Source organism: Triturus cristatus, chromosome 10 (genome assembly GCF_964204655.1).
Source record: "Triturus cristatus chromosome 10, aTriCri1.1, whole genome shotgun sequence".
NCBI lineage: Eukaryota > Metazoa > Chordata > Amphibia > Caudata > Salamandridae > Triturus > Triturus cristatus.
The window spans coordinates 89,998,943-90,013,048 of record NC_140593.1 but is presented as its reverse complement, the minus strand read 5'-3'; the positions used below and the strand labels follow the sequence as shown (position 1 = coordinate 90,013,048).

Genomic DNA, 14,106 nt, shown 5'->3' with positions numbered 1-14,106 from the left:
GATTATAACAATCCACTGGATGACCACAGAGCCCCTCCTTGCGGTCGTGGTACCAGGACGTCTGAGTGACTACTAGCTGAGGAGATCCCAGTGAGAATGGTGCGGACAGATGATAAAAGTACACAATGACTTATGAGAGTAGTGTGAGATGTCTGACAACTGTTCAATAATAAAGGAGATATTAGTTGGGTCACAGACGTCTTGTGTTTCACAAACCTGACAGGGATCCCCTTTTCAATCTTTATCCTGTATATTTTACATACATATTAACGCTTCTGTCTGTGTCCAAAAATTATATTTACATTCGATTCTATTTCTTTGTGGTCTTTTCATGATCATATAGTTGATTAAAATAAATAAAATACCTTTGCCGAAAAAATAAACTCTAAGACATTGAAGGGCCCAGTTTGGAAGCCCAGGTGGACTCACTGTGAGACAGTGGGTCATTAAATATCAGTGACCGGTTAACTAAACTAACAAGCATTATAAATGCAATAGGTCTCGCATTTTTTTGAGTTAAAGCTATTGGCGTTGTAAATGGCAGTGTATTTTATCCTTGTGTTATTGGGTGGAGGTATGGGGTTTGAGTAGAAATATGTGTGTTGGATTTGAATTGTTAGTTGTGTAATTGTGTGGCATGTAAATATGTGGTATGGTGTGCAATGGAATTGTGTATAGTAATTATGTGATGTAGAGTGCAGTGGTGTAGAGTTGTGTATAGTGGTACAGAGTGACGTTGCACATAATGCAATGGAGTACAGTGGAGTGGCACAGATTGTAAAACAGTGGCTTAGAGTGATGCAGTATACAGTGTAGCGGCGTAGAGGAAAGTGAAGTGGTTTAGAGTGGATTGGCAGAGAGTGCGTTGCCATAGAGTGCAGTTTTGCAAAGCAGAGTGGCATAGAGTGGAGTGGTGCAAAGTACAGTGGAGTGGCCTATCATGAGTGCAGTGACAAAGAGTGCATTTGTGTTTAGTGGAGTGTGGTAGAGAGCTTTAGCATACCGTAGAGTGGGGCATAGTAGAGTAGAGAGGAGTCTAACACACGCTTATCGTTTTTTTTGTTGCGGCTACAATAAACTGAAAATGTTTTTCCTTTCTTTGCTTGTATTCCATGGAGATTATAGTCTGGCCCGTTATAGAGCCTGTTTTTACAAACAGGGTGAGATGAAATGCATGCATGCATCTGAGCACTGACTTTGAGAATCGACACCTGGCTAAATAAACAAAATGATCACTGCTGCATGGAGGGCAATCACTTTTTTAGTGGAAACATAAAACTTCTGCCCAATCAAAACATGCACTCCTGCCTCCAAACATGTAGGCAAAGGGAAAGCAACTCTCTTGATGCACACACAAATTTCTGGCAATAGCTGCGCTGTCACGCCAGACCATAATAAAAAGGCTGTTTAACGTTTAGACTGCATGCAGATTTGCACCCCTCCTCTTACAAAGTACTATCTCTAAAACAATGAAGTAATAGCCCAACAGGTTTATGCATCTGCTGCTGAGATACTTGTGCAGCCTGCATGTACGAATCCGAAGCGGGGCAAGTCAGACACTTATTCTTCCGAAGTCGGTCGAATGTGCATTGCTGTTCAATAGCACCTATGAGTTACTGTGCTGTGAAGCCGGAAGGGTGTAGCAGAAACCATTAATAAAACACTTCATCACAAGCCTATTTAGGAATCAGAAGACCGCATTTACGAAGGACAAAGACACAAGCCTGGGCAGGGGAAAGCAAGTCCTTTCCATCAAGTAATGCATTCAGTAGACGAGAACAAACAAAAAGTATAAATAAAGTCTAAATAAATAAATGTAAAAAATCATTTCCATGAATTTTACTTCAATTCCACATTGAAATTTAGAAACATACTGTAAGTGGGTTTGAACGTGCATTAGGAAGACTCAGCTGGGCTAACTGCAATTAATTGTATACAAACGACGAAACCCCCCAAAAAATAGCATACATAGCAAAGAAAAAACAATCATTGGCATAGTCAATAGGTCTTGCTTTTGAGACCATATAAGTATTTAGTTATGCAGCACAATATCCTTGGTGCAACATCAACCGTTGCATGGCTAAACACTTATAAGGTCCCAAAGGCGAGACCTATTGGCTATGCCAATGCCTGTTGAAATTGGAATAAGTGTTGTTTTCTAAGTGTTACTCTGGCAGATTCCTAGGACTTCAGAATCTTGAAGCTATGTTCTGCGTTGCCTGTAAGCTCTCTGGTGTTTAAGAAGGCGCTATATAAATATATATATATATATCTCTATCTCTCGCACGTGTGCGTTTGTAGATGCACATAAACAGATACAATTCCTTGTCGTCTGCTGATAGGTGTTAAAGTGTACTGAGGTATGTAATAATTTACATTGGGGGCTGACTGTAACCCTAGAACAGGACAAGTGATTGGAGTGGGCCTTGTGACTTGCAGCTTGTGTTGTTGGTTGGGCTTGAGATTCACTAGTTTAGTTTTAGAAAGTTATTTGCTAGTGAGGAAAATAATCAAGAGAAATCTGATTTTGTTATGACAGATATGTAAGCGACCCGCTAGAGGATGATGCTGTGCTGCACAGTGGCAAAACTGGCACTTCTGCACTGTCATATCTCTTCTAGGTTCACTAGCTGTTCATAATTCCTCCATCCAGTGTTGAGTCCGTAAGTGTTGGGGTACAAAACTGTTTCTACTATTGGTCGGTATCAACATAGGCAGCGCCTGGGTATGGCGTTGTCCGTAAGCTCACAGTGCCCCATTATGTGAGCACAAGTGTACAGTTTTTATTTACGTTTGGGTTCAGATGTGTATCGAGGAGCTCCAGAGGAAGTCACTGAATGTTTGTTAAGACAACGCAATTAGAATGTCAAAACCTTTGCGGAACATCAATTCACAGTGAATTGGGGGGAAAAGTCTTCCCTAATTTCAGAAATGAGAAACACTTTCTTGGGGGCAGATCTGGATACCGGGAAAACAAAGATGTACCCTACTTTAACCCCTTGCATGCCCGCCCCTTTCCCCGCCCAGTGCCGCGCTTTTTATTAGCGGGCGGAGTTCATGACGAGCTGGACTCGTCATGGGCACAGCGCCACCGCAGCCCATGACGAGTCCAGCTCGTCATGGGCACTGAAGGGGTTAACAAGAGTGTAGGCACTGCAGGACAAGCTCACCTTTACTAGATGTCTCAATCTTTGACGGTGAGACCAGAGATGAAACTGTTCAGTATGACGCCATCTCGCTGTCTCCTGATTCCCAACACAAAATTACACGAGTCCTATTCGGGAATGGCTAAACAGCCAGCGGACGCAAGCAACGGGAAAATGGGAGGAGCAAGTATTTGTTGCAGCAAAATCAGTAAGGAGAATAAATGGTGACTCATAGAGAATATGTTAAGTGGGAAGACTTTAACTCCTTCATTATCCTCACATCCTCAAAGCAACAGACGTAACACATATGTGCTGTTGAGCACACGAAACCGCTGAGCAACAGGTGCCCCAGCACATCAGTTACTTGGTATTGAAAACCATTTTTCCAGCCCTAAATGCATTCCAGACCCACATGCAAAGGAGAAAGTACAGATTCTAACAGACAACACAACTGCTATCTTTTACTTTAACAAGCAAGTGGTCATTTTTTCAAATTTCACTTTAAGTAATTTTGCTGAATGTTTTCTCCAGAGTAGTGGCTGATGTATAGTTTTTTTTTACCAAACGTTCATGAAATTTCACAAAAGGTTCGCAAAAATGTGTATTGCAACATGTTGCCCGACGTAAAGCACTTAAAAGCCTCATCAGGGGTAGTAAGCACCATATTAACGCAATTACAATTACAAAAGTATCTGTGCGAGGTGTACAGAAACTTGTGTCTGCGTTCGCTCCAGAAAATGTTTTTCTGCAAGACATTTTCTGCAATACCTCTCACCCCGTCCAATCTCAATGACCACCGTCATGCAGCCAGGCTGACCCGTGTCACGAAGATGACGTATTTGTTTTTTTCTGCCACCTGCCCTAAGGTGATCCTAAAAAATAAACAAAGTAAACTCCATTAACCCGTGTTTCGTAGTTATAAGCCATCGGTCATATCGAACAGTAGTCGCCTCTAGTTGGCAAAGGGTTTGCCCCCGTCCTCCCACCCTCTGAGTCGTTCTCGGTCATTAGCACTGTATAATGCCCACTAGAGATCCAAACGCCCTGGAGGCGTTATTTGGAAACCGGTAACGATAGCGCACTTTACCCTGCCACGCTGATCATTGGTGTCAAGAGGGGCATGTAATTACAGGAGCAGGCTGGGGTTGTGGCAGCTTGAGCGGTGGAGGAGGGGAGCTCGCGTCAAGGGTGAAAAGCAATCGCGGCAGAAGTGCACGTGCGTTCAACAGGGCAGTAGATGTGTTCATATACAAAGGTGTGCCATCTGTGTGAGCAGCGGTAGAAATAAGGGACTTCGTATAGATACAAATTGTGATTTCGTTGCTTACAGAGTCCCTGGTTTGTGATCCGAGCAGCTGAGCAGCGAGATTATATCTCCAGACTGGGACCTGCCCATTCCCCAGCCTGCGGTCCTCTGAAATCTGGGGGTTCCGTGGACAGAGGGAGCCCTCAGGATAGCCACTGTCGAGGCACTGCCTGCCCAAGCTTCAAGGCGCACTGTGCTAGGGCAGTGCCGGGAAACTGTGCAAGGTGGAGGAGGCAGCCCAAACGCTGCACCATGCGTGAAAATGTGAAAGGATGTTTGACAGCAAGTTACCCGTTCACGTACGGACACTAATTATACAAACTCTACACTGTCTGTGATGCGCTGCCTCGTAAACATTCACTCCACGAAGAAACTACACAAGTGTGCCGATCACGTCCCCGTGCCCACTCTAAACAAGCGCTGAAAGGCCAGCGCGGCCCGCGGCCGCCTATTCACTTAATTTGTGTAGTTGCATAATTTATCTTTTACATTTAAAAGACGAGTTAGTTTCTAGCACACAAGTACAAACTCGCGCACCCTGTAAAAAAAAAAAAAAACAGCAAACATAACAAAGACAAAAAACAAGCATTGGCCGGGAAAGTGACACGACCGCGCGAATAAACAAGCCGAGGTGACAAGAAGGGCTGGGCGAGAAGGGAGGGGGGAATGCCAGCATCAGAGGAGCCTGATTAAAGCTGACGAAAAGGGAGGGGGAGAAGGGAGGAGGGAGTGCGAGCAGCAGCTGTGCACGCCATCGTGCACTCAAGCTTTAGGCCTGCCAAATCATGTGGGTAGCACTTTTGAAAGCCCACTTACAAAATGTCTCAAAGAGACCGCTTGCACTGTCTCAGCGAGACCTAAAAATGGAGTGTACCCTATGGTACCAAACAATAAAATAACATTGAGTCGAATTCTGTTCAAGTTTTGCTTGGTGTGTAATTTTGGAACTAGTCACTTGCTTTAGGCCTGCTTGTTTCGACAGTGTGTTAAGCACAGATTTGCCTACATGAGTTAGAAGAATATGAGAAGGACCAATTCAAGGACCTGGTGATTGGCAGTGCTTCCTGCACACATTCCAGGCAACTGTATCAACTGCAAGGAAAAACTCTTGCAGTAGGTACGGCCTGATTAGTGTACAGAACCTAAAGCGCACCCAAAACAAGTCAACTCTACTAACAATGGCCGGGCCAAACTCATAGAAAAGTATTGCACCAAGTGCTAAAGAGTTATAAAAACCTTTGGGGTCTACTTTTGCACCAGAAAAGGCTAGGATGTTCATGTTTGCTTCTACAATATGTTTGTTTACCTGTCTCCCAATAAAAGTTCTATTTTTTAGTGTGCTTAATTTTCTGTTGTACAGTGTCTGTGGTTCTAACCCTTAACACCTCAAACAGCACCTCAGATTGCACACCGACAGGCTACACACCATTCAGCCACAACACTCCTTCTCAAAAGCAAACATATTTTGTTTACGCTAACAAATAGTCACAAGTTTAGCCAGTTAGTCAGTCAAAAACTGTTATTTCGGCTGCAAAAGTAACCATACAATTGTGTCGAAAATCACATAAACAAGGGTCCCTCAATAGCCTTCTATGGTCAGAAGTACAGCGGAACCCAGCATCGCAAGCTGCCAACTACTTGGCCAAAAGCCTGGTGAATCTAGGCTTAAAGGAGCTCTGGAATACTCCCACCAACCATACTACAGTCAAAAGACTGGTAAAGAAAACAACAAAACACCTTTCATGGATAGAAGACAAGGAGTCAGTTGCCAGGAGGTCACATGGGTGGTTTGTCTTAAACTCTTACTCCAATCTAGGTCAACAGAGTTATTTCAATCTGGGCTACTCAAGATTTATAAAACTGAAGTTTTTAAAACTCAGAATGGGCCCGATACCTTGCAGATCTCATTTTCCGCACTGGCAGACGGACAAAGGGGGCTACCTATGTCGTCTGTGTGGCAAGGCAACTGAGGACATGCCACACCTTTTGTGTTCCAGTGACAAATTGTTAGAGGAAAGAAAACGTTTGTTGAAATTTCTGTTTAATCAACGAGGAATACGCACACGAAGGAATGCCGTGCTTGCCTGCTTCTCCCCCAACGATTTGCAGCTAAGCTGCAACTTGGTGAAGTTTATGAAGGAGGTGGAGATAAGGATGACGGAACTTGACTTTTAACTTAGTTTGTAGCTACTTGTTTAGTATGAACTTTATCCAACACACTGTTTATTATTATCATAATTATTACAGTGATGGAAATGGGTTACTGAAGTATTTAACTTGGAAGTTTAAAAAAAAAAAAAGGGGGGGGGGGATTTTATCATTTTAGATTGACTATCAAGTTTATGATGGAAATTGTACAGTATGTTCAGGTCTTCTTTTTTCCCTTTTTAAATGTGGAAATTGCAATGGTTTTTATTAACTTTGCAAATAAACTTTACTACTTACATTTATTACATCAATGATATATACACTTGGTTTATTTGAGCAAAATACAGCATATAAAAACAGTCAGGCCAGACAAAACAAGCTCGATGGAGTAAATTGTAAAAGACCTCAATAATCCAGCTGCATAAGTAAGACCAAACCAAGTCTAGTCAGGGCCCTCTTTCTGTTTATTGCCCGGCAAAATAAGGGCAGATAAAAAAAATATGGAGAAAAGGGATAGTTAACCAAGCCACATAAAAAGATGATAAATAAACTGTCCGGGAGCATACAAATTAATGATGCCCACATATAAACATTACATAAAGAAAAGAGCATCCTTAACAGGTCCCGAAATTGCTAATAATCAGAATAACATAAGTTGTCCTTTATTAACTACACTTTCTGAAAAACAGAACAAAAATTAACAAAGATGGAAGAGGAGTTTAGTTGTTGCAAATAGACCTGGGATGCTCCACATCTCTTAATTCCCCATTCCCTTATGAATAGAAGTACATTTTATTTTAGTAAAACAGAGTAAAATTGACCCCCAAAAAATGCAGCAGACTCTGAGGGGAGATTTCATCTGATGGACATATTAAAACTCTAGATGGATCAAACTGCCCGAGGGAGAAACCGAGGTGCCATCTCAGAAAGCCTAGTCTAAACCAAATTAAGAGCAATCTGTCTCCGTTTATCCACCCACTCAAGATACGGCTGCAAGGTTGGTGAGGTTTGTAACATAACATACTCCCTAATGGTAGTTTTTGAGATTTCGGGTTCCTCCCTATGGCAGTGCCACAATGCTTTAAAAAAATGTTTTTGCCCAGACTATATCTGATTTAGTCATTGCGGTTGGATTAGAGAAGAGGGCCGGCCTTCCCAGATTTGTCGGTTCCAGCTTGATATTTTTAAGTCAGGGAATCTTCAATCCTTTTTAATATACCAATCTAGTTCACTGATCTTTTTTTTGGCAGTGGCTCCCTCCATGTTAGGATCTAGCTTTCGCTTAGCCATCCAATAATGCTAGCGGGCAGAAAACAAGATAAGCTAGGGCGCTTTTAATAGACAATTACAGCCGATTAAACTCGCAGGTCACGCTCATTACAGGCTTCAGTCCGAAATTACAATTGCCCTATCCGCAAAATCAAGGGCGATGGCCTAGCCCAGGCTCTTCCAGGCGCAAACAGGCCCGCTTTTGGCCCGGTCTTTGCCTGGGAGTATCCCGCGCAGCGGGTGAAAGATCCCTTGTTTATGCGCCTGACTGGTGCAAATTTCAGGACCCTGCTTTCTGGCCTCAAGTGTGCGGGTGCGGGCTGAAGCTTGCAGTCCAGCCCCCACAGCCACTTGAGCAACTACAGCAAAGAGCAACAAAGAAAGCACATGAGAACACAACAAAAACAAATGTGAGGTCTAAGTAGAAGGCCAGAGCTTGATGGACAAGATGACTCCTCAGGTTTTAGGGGAAAAAATCTAATATTTCTGCTTTCAGGTGGCACTATTCCGAGATGACCAAAATTAAAAGGTAGTGTGGTACAAAAATGAAAATTTACACCTTCATGTCAAAGGGTGGAAATGCCAGATGTAGGAATCAGAGGAAATACAAAAAAGCTGGTAAAAAAACTGCAGAAGAAAGTTTACGTTTCTAAACAAATTGTTGAAGTTCCTAATCAAACAAAGTAAAACATCAGAATATCCAAGAATTAACCTACGCTGAAGTGACACAAAGCTGTGCGCACTCAGACCTTTACGGTGCTATTGCACACTTCTGCATACTCTACCATGAAGTAAAAAATATACCCTTAGAGGGCTATATGCTCTTTGCCAAACTTCTAAGTGGCTATCCAACGCTTGCCATAAGCAGCTGAAAATAAATTAAACATCACCTGGTATTAAGGTGTTCGATCTCGGTGCCCTTTTCTTTCTCAAGTTGCAGAATACTTCTCTGTGTGTCTTGAAATCCCCTTCCACAACTTGCTTTGCCCTAATCTCTTGATCTTTCAATAGTTTTTCTAGTTCATGAACCCTGTAAATATCCTGTCATAAGGAAGCAATTGACCCTGCCAAGCAGCCTTTACATCTGCCAAGGAACCATTTACACACATTTGCATTTCTTTGGGGAAGCAGACACCGTGGGCTTGTTTCTTTTCGCCGTCTGCCCCTCCCTCCGGAATGCGGCACAGGAGACTCCCTTGCACATCAGCTGGGGAATCTAAACTGTGGAAATCGACTTTTGTCATTTATCTGAGAAGCTAAAATTACCGACAAATGCCGTCCGTTAAGACATTCATCACGGACAACGGGCAAAAGCCCTAATTTACGGACTGTCCGTGAAATTTACGGACGGTTGGTCACCCTACTTCCACGAGCACCCGTTGATAATATTTTTATCAAATCTTGTGTTTTCAGTGATATGACCTCCGAAGGCCCTGATTTTATATTAAAAACAAACCTTTGGACTACACCATTTCCCGCTGAAAGGCAATATTTCTCTCCATGTGTTCCCATGCCTGGCGTGTCACGCAGTTTGGTGCTTACTGTGCCTCCATGTTAAAGACCAGTAGATGTTTCAGCAGCCAGGCTAATGTGCTGCATAGCTAAATACATATAAGGTCCCAAAGATGAGACCGATTGCATTGAAAATGCTTGTTTTGGTAGGCACAGGGAGATGTGGGGGCATATTATCAAGGATGGCGTTAAAATTGTCGCTGCTTTAGCGGTAGGAAAAAAGCGGCGATAATGGGCTTGATAATATGCCACAGAGAATTCCCATAGAACCCCATGTTCTGGTGTGAACCTGGGCTTCTATTGGAATTCTCTGTGGCATATTATCAAGCCCATTATCGCCGCTTTTGCCGCTAAAGCGGCGATAATTTTAGCGCCGTCCTTGATAATATGCCCCTAAGGGATTTGCCCAGAATCACAGGATGTGGAGTTGACCCCGAGGCTCGAACCCTGGTTTCCCAGCTTCACAGTCGGCAGTCTAGCGTCAGACCACATCCTCGCCCCAATAAGCTATTCCCCAGGGTTATTACCTCATTTGTATTTGATAAATACATGAAGCCAAGGAGCCTCGCTGGGCCGGGGCCTAAAGCTTTCCCTGGGCCTCTCTCAGGTTTCAGATCTGAGGAGCAGCTCGTATTTCGGAAGGTGTGGCCTGTGCCGGACATGAAATCGTGGTATTTGGTGACACCTAGTGGTCATTGTCGTTAGCCGCATGAAGAAGGAGGAAGTCGATCCTTCTTGTATTGTTGAAAAACAAGTTGTAAGAGGAGAGCGGAACACAAAAAGAGCAGGTCTTGTGACGACCTTGAGAAATAGAAGGCGTGGGATGGAATGAACTATGGGAAACCAAGGAAAGACTCAGGATACGTCTGGGCTTTGGTGGGCAAGAGATTAGGTTTACAATGTTCATCCGCTTGTTTGTATGGTCGTAAAAGAGTGAGTTTTGTGGGGGAGGGGGATTTCCCGAGGGCAGTAGGACTGATGCAGACCACCCGCTAAAACATTACTGACTCTGAGGTACAGACTGATCATCCTTAAATATTTAATGCAAATACTGAAAACCTTAAATCCAGAAGGACAGCCTTACTGGACGGGATCCGGAATATTATTGTGAAAATGAACGCAGAGTGCTGGATTAAAGTAAATGATCCTGTCTTTCATCAACAGGAGGCAAGTGGAGTTATAGGGGTCGGCATGGTTGGCTCCTGTGAGCCTATAATGCATGGAAGGAGGGAGATTCCGAACCCTTCCTCCTATGAATAATATATATCTTTTATGGACCCTGGAGCCGTGGTGCGCGGTGGACTTATCCTGCAGGCCACTGACGAGCGGGTTGAGGGACACAACACAATCCTGAAGGAACCCGCAAAGACCCACGAACAAAGGAACCCGCAAAGACCCACGAACAAAGGAACCCGCAAAGACCCACGAACAAAGGAACCCGCAAAGACCCACGAACAAAGGAACCCGCAAAGACCCACGAACAAAAGAACCCGCTAAGACCCACGAACCAAGAAACCCGCCAAGAAACCTGCAAAGACCCACGAACAAAGGAACCCGCAAAGACCCACGAACAAAGGAACCTGCAAAGACCCACGAACAAAGGAACCTGCAAAGACCCGCGAACAAAGGAACCCGCAAAGACCCACGAACAAAGGACCCACGAACAAAGGAACCCGCAAAGACCCACGAACAAAGGAACCCGCTAAGACCCACGACCAAAGGAACCCGCAAAGACCCACGAACAAAGGAACCCGCAAAGACCCACGAACAAAGGAGCCCGCAAAGACCCACGAACCAAGGAACCCGCAAAGACCCACGAACCAAGGAGCTCGCAAAGACCCACGAACAAAGGAACCCGCTAAGACCCACGAACCAAGGAACCCGCTAAGACCCACGACCAAAGGAAGCCGCAAAGACCCACGAACAAAAGAACCCGCTAAGACCCACGAACCAAGGAACCCGCAAAGACCCACGAACCAAGAAAAGGGCTCGCTGTGCTGCTGCTTTGTGGACTTTTACACCATATTCACAGACGGGCGAGCGGAGTCTGTGGGGGATCCTGGGGCCCCCACTGAGCCTATCGCACCCCTAAGAATTCACCACAAGTCAAATACTACATATGCGCTGCTCGAGGTCAATGCACCCCAAAATATGTACAAACGCAGCTTCAAACAGGGTTTCCTCTCCCCCATCCTTTAAATTAAGCTGAAGTGATCAGAGTAGTTTCAGCAAGTTTGCATTACTCTCTTGATGTGGAATTACTGAAAATATTGTGATTATGACCATTCACATAATAATGAGTAATTTGGCAGAAAAAAGCCTTCGCGAGCGCGAGAGGCTGCGGCTGTTTGTGTTGCATTAAGTGCTGTTTTCATAGCGCAAAATGCATCTCCTGGCCCATTTTGTACACAGGAGTGCATTTTCAGCGTAATCTTGTGTAAATTCGTTGTAATTTCTAGTAATTACACTACAGAAAACGACGGGGCATATCGTCAAGGACCGGCTATAATTATCGCTCAGCGCACTTAGCGCTAGGTTAATTATCGCTGGGTAACGTGGAATCTTATCTCTGAGATAGCGTGCTATTAGCAACGCTTATCTCAAAAGCGATAAAATTCCAAGCGCTAACTGCCAAATGTGAGATTATCGCTGGAAATCCAGCGATAATCTCACAAAGTTTGGCGTTAGCTTGATGATAGGGCATGGCGGACTTAGCCATGATATCCACCTTCCATAGGATATCATGGCTAAATCAGTCTTGAAGCAGGCGTGAGGAAAGTAGCGATAACCTACAGAGGTTATCGCTACTTTGCTTGTCGCTCTGCAGGTTAGCGTGCCCATTGATAATTGGAGAAATGTCGCTTAGCGACATTTCTCCAGTTATGTCAGGGCAGGAACGCCCACTTTGCATCTCATTAGAGATTCAAAGCGGGGCGTTCAGTAAACAAGCGCTAATGCAAGGATTCACGCGTTAGCGTGACCTTGCTGATAAGGCGATAAAATTATCGGCGCTTTTCATCGGAAAACGGACGCAAAAGCGGCGATAATTTTATATAGCCCCCTTGATGATATGCCCCCAAGTGAGTTACATCAGACCCTACTTTTAAGTTTAGAGTTAGCAGATTGACCTCAGGGACTGAAAGGGCTGGAGGCCGTCCACTCGCCTGGAGGCCAGCATGTAAATGCATGCGAGTGTGTATGGACATTCAAAGGTTACTATCTCAAGCGGAAGATGGCCTCCAGGTGAGCCTCAGGGAGCTGCATCTTTAATGATTGGGGATCAAGGAGGACAAAACAGGGACTCATTCAGGCCGGTGGTTTCAGTCGGGCCCATTGGCTCGCATTTTTCGGGACCAACACTTCCTTTTCCTCATCGGACTTTGACCCAATGCAAGAGAGAGAACAACACAGGAGGGGGAGGAGAAAAAAAGCACGGAGACAAGGGAGAAATCAGGGATGAAAAAGAACCTCTAAAAGTAAAATAAAGAGGCAGATAGTGTATGATGGCGGAGGAGGAAAGCGGAATGAGGTAGAGCCAAGACTACACAGCCTTGGGATCCTGCAGTCCCAACATTCATCAGCACTGGTTTCAGGTTTCAGAGGAAATCTGGGAGCCCCGGCAGTTAGTTTACAAATTAAGCACTGTGACGAGACATAGGTGTGGGTCCTTTCCAAGCAGAGTATGCCCCTTAGATGGCTTATTCATGGCATGGCCTTAGAAGATGTGGGTGCAAACATCTATTGTGCCAGGGTTTGTAAGAGTGTTTTAAAGAACAAGGGTACCCCTTATGCGAACCTGGGGTGATACAATGTGGAAAAGAACAATGGTTCAGGTTGGCCTGAGAAGGTCCGGTGAAATGAACAAGCCCTTAGGAGGGCGAAATGATTTGGTATAGGTACAAGGACTCACATTTGGAGAGTGATACTTAATATAGAGGAACAAGGGACGAGGGAGGTCAGCGTATGACACTTATTTATTGAATAAAGATTGAATTCAAAGTGCTCACATATTTAGTGACAAGAAAGCGTGGCATGCAGGTGAGGGTGGAGTCTTTAAAAGAGAACATCGCATTGGCAACAATTGAGAACCATTTTAAATTAAATTAGTAAAAAATAGGTTCGAGTTGCATAGGGTCGACGGCGTTTCGAACTCAGTTATTTGAGTTCATCATCAGGACAGAATGTGAGCATATGAACTCTAAAGGTGAGAAAATTACAGAAAAAAACAAATCAATACCAATTACAAAACATAAATTAGTCCCTGAACTTTAACAAGCATCACAAGCAATTAATGAGCGGTACATAGTGTTCTCCAAAAAAGTGATGCAATTACACAAAAATGAAAAAACGGTAACCTGGCACAGTAAGCAAGGTGAAGGAACTGGGCAGTCTAGTGCCCTGAGGGAATGCGCAATTACATGAATAGGATGTGAGGAACTCCGAGCTCGTAGTGACGAAGTAACTTATAGCGCTAGGGGCGGAGGTAGGGGCATCTTTACGCGCGCATGAAGTGAACCACTTACTGAGTATATGAGCGGTAGAGTGACCGGAAAGTCGTCAGCGAAAAACGTGTTCGTCGCGGGAGTGGACGTCTTGATTTGAAACCATTAGTCTAGAGAAACGGAGTGACTATGGGTTACAACTTGGCAAGGCGCGTGGTGATTGGAGCAAGAATACCGCGTGGCGTCAGGGTAGTGAAGACACTTACTGAAGTAATAAAATGGG

General features: G+C 44.3%; 1 long non-coding RNA gene across 2 annotated transcripts in view; it reads right to left on the bottom strand.

Annotated features, from left to right (window-relative positions):
- Positions 1-14,106, bottom strand: part of LOC146788925 (uncharacterized) — a 98,263-nt gene that overhangs the window by 53,925 nt on the left and 30,232 nt on the right. The gene's annotated exons all lie outside the window — the stretch shown is intronic.